The sequence below is a fragment of the Miscanthus floridulus genome, chromosome 19 (assembly GCF_019320115.1).
Source record: "Miscanthus floridulus cultivar M001 chromosome 19, ASM1932011v1, whole genome shotgun sequence".
Classification (NCBI taxonomy): Eukaryota; Viridiplantae; Streptophyta; class Magnoliopsida; order Poales; family Poaceae; genus Miscanthus; species Miscanthus floridulus.
In genome coordinates, this window is record NC_089598.1 from 103,028,621 (window position 1) to 103,037,884 (window position 9,264).

General features: G+C 49.2%; 1 non-coding gene and 1 pseudogene across 1 annotated transcript; one reads left to right on the forward strand and one right to left on the reverse strand.

The window, feature by feature from the left end:
- Nucleotides 1-5,387: 5,387 nt before the first annotated feature.
- On the forward strand, nucleotides 5,388-6,661 carry LOC136529270 (uncharacterized; annotated as a pseudogene).
- A 2,307-nt stretch (nucleotides 6,662-8,968) lies between these two features.
- Nucleotides 8,969-9,055, reverse strand: TRNAS-UGA (transfer RNA serine (anticodon UGA)). Its single transcript has one exon. It is a non-coding gene; the product is annotated as a tRNA-Ser (tRNA).
- Between the last annotated feature and the right edge of the window lie 209 nt (nucleotides 9,056-9,264).

Sequence of the window (9,264 nt, forward strand, 5' to 3'; positions counted from 1 at the left end):
CCTTCCTGCTTAGGAAAGTTCGAGTTGCCGGGCCTCAGAGCCAATTCCTTAAGGAAAATCTGGTTTCTTACTTTATTTGTGTGGGGACCCATATTTCAATATGTTCAATTAACCTCACACCGGACTTTGTCACTTTGAAGCTATAAGGTATCTCGTACAAATACGCAGGAGTCAGGACTCATCTAACTACTCTTTCAACTATCCCTACTCTTACTTAAACTGTCCCCCTAAGAAGTCATCAAATGGTAACACGATGCCGGGTGTGGCAGGGATCGAAAAAAAAAGCATTAGCTCATTCGCAGAGAGAGAATGAGAGAAGGTGGATAATGGTTAGGGATGTAAGTACTATAGTTTGGTAGGTTTGAATTGTGTGGCCAGGGGTATTGGTTACGATTCCAGTGGTCTTCAGGCGAGTTGACAAAACTACCCCTATGCGAAAAGAATGAAGCTGATGTGGTTGTTCCAATTTATGAAATTTACTTGCTCTTCTCTCGATTGAACCATTGCAACCAAGGATTGAAAAAAACTTCTATTTACTCGATGGTTGCTGTTTCCATGTGATAGATTTTTCCTACGGAAACGTTTCCTTTTTTGTTAGAAACCCAGCTCTTTCCTTTCCCTTCCTGACCATGAAACAGGCTAGCGCCTTTTATGAACTCTTATCCAAAATCTCTCATCAATCAAAGTCTGTTCCTTCTACTGCACCTCAAGCACCTCCGGTTCAGGTCTTTTATGATTGTGACCAATTTCCTGGCCCGTTGGAAGGCCAAAGCAGCCCAAGTGATTGATCTCTCCCCAGAAAAGGAACAAGTTCGGATAATGATGAATAACATGAGTAGGCAATACCATGACTATTTCGATTTCCAAGCGATGACCACGCTCTTTGATTGAAGCAGCCACTCGTATTGAAGATGCTATCTACAATGGGACTCATGGATCACAGGTCAAAGAGGCAGATCCAAAAGGAAAGAAGATAGCCCTGGGGGGAACAAGCAAGAACAGTGAAGTGAATATCTTGTCTGACGGAAAACCAAAGACACTCAGGACTTTCACTCCGTTCGGCATAACTCTCAGCCGCGCCTTGGAAAATAAGCTTAAGAAGCATGCTTCCTCCTGCCAATATAAACATGATCGAGCCAACATTGTCGAGTTGGTAGTCTCTGACTCCCTCCTTATTACGCCAGCCGGAGAAAAGGGAGAAACCGATGGTAGAGACATGACTGGAATCCAGGAGACTGACGAGATTGAGCCCCCACCTCAAGTTCATATGCTCTGGTGGGATGATTTCAACGATCAATTCCCAACCCCTCCTATTACTCCCTGAAAGCCCAGCAAGTGATGAATCCTTTACCCTTGCTCATATTCTGGAAAATCTTCCCATGTCATAAACCTTCCATTCAGTATAGGTAAACCATTTAGGGAGAATGGGTTTTTCGGTCTTTCTCACGTGTTTTTTTTCGCTCGTCAAATGTTTACCTATCTTCCGCGGAGAATGGTCGATCGGTTTTCTTCTTTTAAAGAACTTTGTAAATGAATTAAGAAAGACAGAGAGATATTGACTTTTTTCACATCTGTAACTACATTTTCACATTTCTTTTAAAAAAGATGTAGAACTGAATAGCGCAGCTGTTTTGGCTCGCAATAAAGCAAGGGTCCTGATCGAGCAAGACTACGTCCTATCTATCTACCTCTCCAAACACAATATCTTGAGTACCTATGATGGTGACTACATCTGCTGGCATGTGATGTTTGGACATAGAATCGAGTCCTTGTGAATGGGCAAAGCCAGGTGCTCTTATTTTACAACGGTAGGGACGATTACTCCCATTACTGACAAGAAAGACACCAAATTCACCTTTAGGTGCTTCAACTGCGGTATAGGTAGAAGGAGCTGGTACGGAAAAACCTTCTGTATAAAGTTCGAAATGGTGAATTGAGGTAGAGTAGACCGATGATCCGGTAGTCATTTGGCCGGCTATGGAAAGAAAAAGCTTGCATCTGCTCCCCCTAAACTATAACAGGTCCCATCTCTCTCCAAACCTAACGTGGTAGTTTCCCATCATAAGGCTTTCCATCTATAGATTGATTGAGCCATTACCCACCAAGGATCCCATTCGTTCAGAACTCAGTTGACTGCTTCTATAGATAAGGCGGAACGTCCTTAGTTCAGCATTATAGCACATAGTCTCCGACGCTACTACAGCGCTTCGCTAACTCGAAGCGCCTCGCTATGAGAATGACGCTTCGCTAACGCTCGGCTAAGTCGTCGAACCCTCGCGCTGACCATTCGCTTTCTCAGTAGCGAAAGCGCTTCTCTTTGCCCCTTAACTTAATCTTAATAAAGTAAGTATTTGGAAAAGAAAGAGATTCTTGGTTTTATTGCTCCCGCTTCCTCATCTGCGCTCGTCAAGCCAACTTTGCTTTTTGGGAGGTGAAAGAGGAAGCGGACATTTCGAAATGACAGCATCGAAGATATCTATATACACAGGAACGCTTATTCCGGACTGCGTTCCGGAAAAAGTAGCCTACTTGACAGAAAGGGCGGGCACTCTCGGCTCGGGGGTAGGCACTCTCGTCTTTCAACCCCACCGTCACTTTGAATTTAGTGGGGCACTGTTTACTTACAGCCTCTACGAGTTGCAAGTGAATGGGGCCGGTGCGTGTGAACGGAAGGGTTCATCAAGCCATTTTAACCCCTAAACAAAATAGGAAGAGGGGTACTTGACTAATAGGGGGCAATTGCATCGCACCTGACTGTGAGGGACCTCTTGATACCTTATGTTCACTTCCTAACTAGTAGCCGGTTTCCTGTCGCGGAAGCCTTTTCCCAGTGCGCGGAGCCGAAGGTGTTAGTGCTTTCTCATGGGGTCAATAATGCTAATCCCTCTTTTTGTGCCGGGAAGAAGATAAGAAAAGGCGAAGCCTTCTCTTGGTTTCCCAACCTGTTGCTTCTAAAGGCTGCCCTCTCTCGGCTGGATTTTGGTCCAGCCTACTACGAGGATCCCGTATCCCGTACATCGTCTTTCTCCCTCCTGGGTTCCCGTGGTTCCTATGCCGCCGCGTTTCCCGGTCCTTTTCTTTTTTTAGTGCTTCGACCCGAAGCGATAGCTTGACGCGTTTTCCGTGGATAAGATGGCAGCGCTCCAGCTCACTAAAGAATGGGACGGCAGTGGTCCGCCGGCAAGCTCGTTCTGATCTTGGACGCAGTACATTGGAATCCTGAAGCACCACCACGAACGCTACCGCGCGTGCGCCTGCGGTGCGGTAAGGCACCACCCTGTTGTGCCAGCAGCCAACTCCGGCGTGTCAGCTTAGTTATCCTCATCAAGCCACAACCTTGATGTCTAGCTTCCCAACTGGTAGACGGTTCCCTTTCCCCCGGATCAATGAAGAAGGGAGAAGTCAGTTGATTCTTCCGAAGAACCGGAAGCGAAGCGCTATGCCGGGGCGAGGGGACGGGAAAAGAAACTGCTCCGAAGAAAGATATTGGGGTTCCCAATGCTTCTCCACGCCCAACGAGATGCGCCAACCTCGGGATGCTTTACTCCTAACCCCACGACGGTTCCGAGACGGAGCTTAACCTGAGTCTCGGTTAAGAACGGCGATGATCTACGTTTCACACGGCGCACGATTCCATGGATAGTTTCATTCGAGATCGTGATGGAGGACATAGCTTACGATCATCGGCTTTGATCATGCCACTAGGCATTTGATTAGGACATTGCACAATGATCCGAACACTTTGTCGCATCTCTTCGATACGAATACAGTAACGATCATAGCGATCTCCTCTGGTACCTACTGGTACGTCAAGATCCGATTGGTCATGAACATCGTAAGGTGCTGCTCTTCGCGAATCCCAGCATACCCCAGGTTGGGATGGGTAGGCCCACCACTTCACTTTTTCACTTTCACTTAGGCCCGGGCCAAGTCAGTGGGGGGACCCTGTCGGGCTCCTTCCCCCCCAAAACAAACTGTACGTGGGAGTTTCCCTTCATACGGCTCGAATCATTCTCAGATGCCCCGAGAGGCATCTTTCCTTATGATCTGGTGGTTCACACGCGCGCAAACGAGCACCGGCCGCAACAGCAAGGAACTATGACCAATAGAGTCAGACACAGAGCGTCATACTTCTTTATCTTGTGATGGTTGAGGAGTTTCTTTCTCAGAGGGTGCGGGACGCTTGCGGAGTCCGTACCTTCCGTACCACCACAGGTCGTTCTTGGGCAGATCCCGCTCCTAAACATAAGGGAGGGATAGGGGGAAAGGGGCCGGGCCTATCATATAAATAGGGTTGTAGAAAGACCACGTATTTTCATTCGACGTTCCGGGGCGCCCGATTCGATCAACGAATTTGGCGAGCTGATCTGCTTTGATCCAGGAGAAAGCCCAGTCAGCCACCTTTTCGGTGCAGGTCACGTGACCTACAGCTCGGCCTTCGCTTTTTGAGACTTCCTCTACCCACATCTCTATGTGCCCGCAGCACTTTCATATGGAGAAAGATGGGCTTACCATGTTCCATCAATAGCACCTAACCTATGCCGATTTTGGCGGACCGTGCTCCACCCCGGTGAACTCATGCGGTTCCGACGTGCCCAGAGGCCAGAGGCGAATCCGTTCACGGTCCGTAGGACCAACACCATTCGAAGGTTGATGGCCCGCCCCGCCTAGAATAGGAATCTTTGACTGGGCTTACACACATTCGCTCACTTACGCTGTCCCCCCTCAGCTCACCCTAGCCCCGGGTACGTCGTCTCCAAGGCTTCACACAAAATCTTCACTGACAACATATGCATGCTTTTGTAGGGTCGGGCAGAACCGTTGTTGCCTGATGGGAACTTCCCCCATATTGCTATCAATGTCTTCATGTCGCACGACCTCTTAACATTACACCACTGAATCCCCAATCCTTTGCTTGCTGTGCAGTGACAGTACCAATATCCACTAATCGTTGTTTCCAGATACGGTTGCCGGTTGACATCTCTTCTAATTCGTCGATACGAGAAGCAAATTGTTGTGTGGAGGAATCAATATCTCGACATAAGCCAAGAGGCAGATCTTGTGCCACTCCACCAGGTCGTATGAAACTGGCATGCATCCTGGCTCCCGGGACTCTTTCATAGAATTCCAACAATTTCTCCCGCTCCTCAAAAGCCCAAAGGAACGGAGTTGATGCTCCCACATCCATAGCATGAGTAGTTGAAGCAAGTGAATGATTTGAAATTCGAGTTATTTCACAGAATAACACTCGTATATATTGAGCTCGTAATGGTACCTCACAATTCAAAAGTCTCTATGGCTGAAGAATGAGCGTGTTCTTGGGCCATCGTAGAAACATAGATAGGGTCAACGACGGAACGAACAACGAAACTTTACGATAGCTTTTTCGTACACGTTCACTTGCATCACATACACAAGTGCTCTCTGAACCGTGCAATAAGGTCACCCATAACACGGCTCTCCCACTGGAGTTACCTTAGCCCCGGGCCATGCTATTCCATGATATTGGAATAATGGCAGCCTAACTACTTATTATCATCGTCTTGAAAGCTGGGCGCCTTTTGAATATGAGTGGGGCTCCTAGTCTAGGCGGCGCCTTCGTGGAGCCAAACCGAAGGAAGAGCAAAAGGGCGAGGCCACACCCGGCTTCGAATAGGAGGGGGGCTTAGCTCTGGATCCCGCCTGCTTGCAGAAATGAATGGATCAGAAAGGGGGCTGGGTTCTATTTCCGGGCCGGGCAGGAGGTGAAGGCCAGAAGAAGAAGAGAAGTGCGCCTTCCCGGTAAGGAAGAGGATAAAAAGGTGCTGTCATCTATCTCGACCTGTTTCCCGAGGCGTTGGAAATGAAGACCGGCTCAGAGAATCACTGGCGTGCTTTCTCTCCCCCATCGTTTCGCCAACAAAGAAGTCATCCTTGACTTGACGATTGACCATTCCATCCCTACCGAGCCGCCTCTTCGAAGTATTTACCTCTGCCTTTCTTTTTTTCTCCAAATATAAAAGAAAAAATAAAGAACCTCGTCTGTGATTTAATCGGCCCTAAGGGAGTTTACTCGACCCATTCTCCAGTCTCCCGCACTGCTCAAGTGTGCGACTCCGTATGAGGACCTCCTTCCCTTTTGCTCTGCCCACTCTCCGTTCACACGGTTATCAAAGCGGAGGAAGGGTGGGCAGCAGGTACCACGAGCCCTCTGTCCCACACATCTATCAAGAAGCAAGTGTAGTTCACCGGTTCCACCGAATGCTCCTATCTCTCGGCAAAGATCGTGTGAGTGTGCAGTTATGCTTCGGATGCTTCGCCATGGAATAGATCGACTCTGTTCCCCTTCTTTTCCGGTGCACTCGCTTTATATCTCCGACACACAAGGAAGGACGTGGTGGGAAGAAAGCAGCCCTAGCCTCTGTCCGGTCGATCATTCCGCTGGCATCTTGCATTCACGCCTCCGTTTGACTGCCGCTCGGGAATGTAGTTGTAGATACGTGAGTCTTAGTGGGTCGTTGGCTCCACCTCTTATCTCCTTCTACGACATGCTGTAGTCGTCGCCATATTCAGTATGTCACTTAGTCATATCTGCCTCGCTAGCGGGTCAGCACCCCCGAAAGAAAGGGAGGGAGGACTTCATTCAGTGACTCCGCGATCGCCCTCTGAACGATCAAAATAAGGTAAAGCTTGAAGATAAGTTTTGTACTCGATTAATTTCTCAGTCCCTCTAGTCGGGTGGGCGCCGGCCGGCCGGATCCCCCTTGAAAACCAGTACGTGCGGGTCTCCCCGCATGCGGCTCACGCCATTTGAGGTGGCCCAGCCTAGCATTCATTCGCAAATCCTGTAGTGAAATTGAGACCGCTCGACCAGCAAGAGGATGCGCGTTAGCGCAACGGCTTTTCGCGCTAGTTGCTCAATCCGTTGCTTGTTCGGAAGCTAATTCGCGTGTAGGCAGCGCTGTCTGTCTACCGTTGACTGTATCTATTCATTGATACATTGGCTCGCTCCCCCCCTCTTTTTCCAAGAATGAATGAGCTGCTCGGACCTTCCATTTCCGTCAAATGACCCGGCTTCCCCTGGCTCTTCCACCGTCCGGGCTCCCTTTCCTCCCTATGCTCCCCCGGCGCAGGCCCACCACGCTTCGCGCCTGCGGCGTTTTCGCCAGACGGTCTTTGCCAGTAGTGCCATCCTCCCCGCAGGCTGTCTGTATGGGTGGGTTGTCCCTTGCTGCTACGTTCTGTTAGGCGCTATGAATTACAGGAAATTAAGTGGTTGACTTGGACAGCAGGCGGGTTACACGTTCCACTGTGCCGAGATGTGAGGTGCAGGTGGTGATGATCACCTCAGGGGTATGCGCTAGCGCCCTTGACGGGCACTCCAGGACCCGCCTACGCTCGTGAAAACCCAGGTCGGTCCTCCGACCAGATGTGTGGATAACGAGGCCACCTTCACAACCTTCTCCCTTCTATCTTTATCCAAAGTCAGGTAGAGCGGTTCGCTTGAGTTGCTCAACCGTCCCTTTGCCCGGTGCTCATGACGCGCTACTCCACCGTGCTAGCGGCATAGGAGCCTACTCAGCGTCAAGCGGCTTCGTGCCGCACTGGAGTGATCCAATATGTGGTTCCGCACGTTCCACCACTTCTCCGTTCATTTCCAATACTGATCGTGAAACACCATGAGCAGCAGGATGTTGAGGTCCGGAATTCGAAGTGAAATTCTTGATTTGCCCGTTCCTAGTCGTCATGGGAAAGAAATAAGAAAGAAATAAGAAAGAGATTATTCCCCTAGAGCTTGTCCAGTACCACCTGTACTCAAAATGCATCTCCGCGCGTCTACCTGGCGCTTTTATTAGCCGCCTTGCATGCAAGCGAAGCGCTATTGGCGGCAATTAATAGCTCACTGAGCGATGATTGATGCAAGTCAGTCAGTGCCCTCGATTATTCCTGATAGAAGGATCATGGCGCCCCGGAAGCATTCCATCCAGCAGCAGCATCTCCTTCAACCACGCGAGGACAAAACTGATGTTAGCTACATTCGAGCGTTCACCGCACAGAGGCGATCTCGAACACTACCTATGATAATAAATCCAAAGGAAAGGTCGATAAAATGATTCAATCTGACTTTATCGGTATTCTGGATTGAGTAAAAAAGGGATATATGAAGTTCAAGGCCTTGCCAAAACCGTCATGGCCCTATTATGTATAGGCCGTACTAAGCCAATAGCGAATAACAAACTCTTTCCTGCTCCCTCGACCTTAATTCACTCCCATCCTGCCAAGCCTCAGCTGCCAGCGCATTGTATCTAAGCACACTGTGGCAAATTGATACAAGTAGCTAAAGATCTCGCATCCGACATCTCCGGCCGAACGGTTAGGCAACACTAGGGCGCCTGGGTCAAAATTCCGTTTACCAAACAAGATGTCGAGAGGCGAACTCTGTAATTCCCCTCCTGCAAAAGTGATAGCGGCTGTAGCATCCGTGTGGAAGAGGGTAAGCTTTCGGCAACACCTTTTTCAGATTGGAAAGGATGAATACTTGTGTTGGGTCCTGCAGACCAGGATAGCCTCAGATCAAAACCTAAATGTGCCAGGGGTTGATCATAGAAGCCAGGGCAATAAGTATTCAGGAATTTTAGCGCTTATGTAGCTAATAACTCTGCCACCTGAATACTTGATTCATTAAGGTCGTCACCCTATACCCGGAAGTCTCTATCGTTTTCTTTGTCTGTTAAGCTTCACAGGGTTAGGACTCCCTAAATCAAACAGCAATCGCTGTTTATCAACCACTCACGGCGACACCGAGATCTTCGACTTAGCTCCCTCCCACAGGTCATCCCCCCAGGGGCGGAAGATAACGAAAGGGAGACAAAAAGTCCTAACTAAATCAACACACAATAACCTAAACCTTCTACCCATTCCATCCATCATATCCGTCGAGTCGAGGAGTCTTATCTATAGATAAGGCAAGAGAGAACTTATGCCCTCGCGGATGGAGAGGGATTCGAACCCCCGGTATTCCTATCAATACTTCGGTTTTCAAGACCGACTCTTTCAACCGCTCAGACATCCATCCCTGCGCTCGCCCGCCCTATCTATCTGCGCGCTGGCAGGTAGGGGCAACTCTATGTGATTCGCTACGCTTACTTGCGCCCCACCCCGTAAGCTGACTCTATTGCCTAGCACACTTTTCCGGTAGTACGAATCGCTACGCTTCGCTTCTTTCTATATGATAATATGCACCGTCGGTTGCTGCGCTCCCTGCGGGTAATAGCAAGAGAGTGA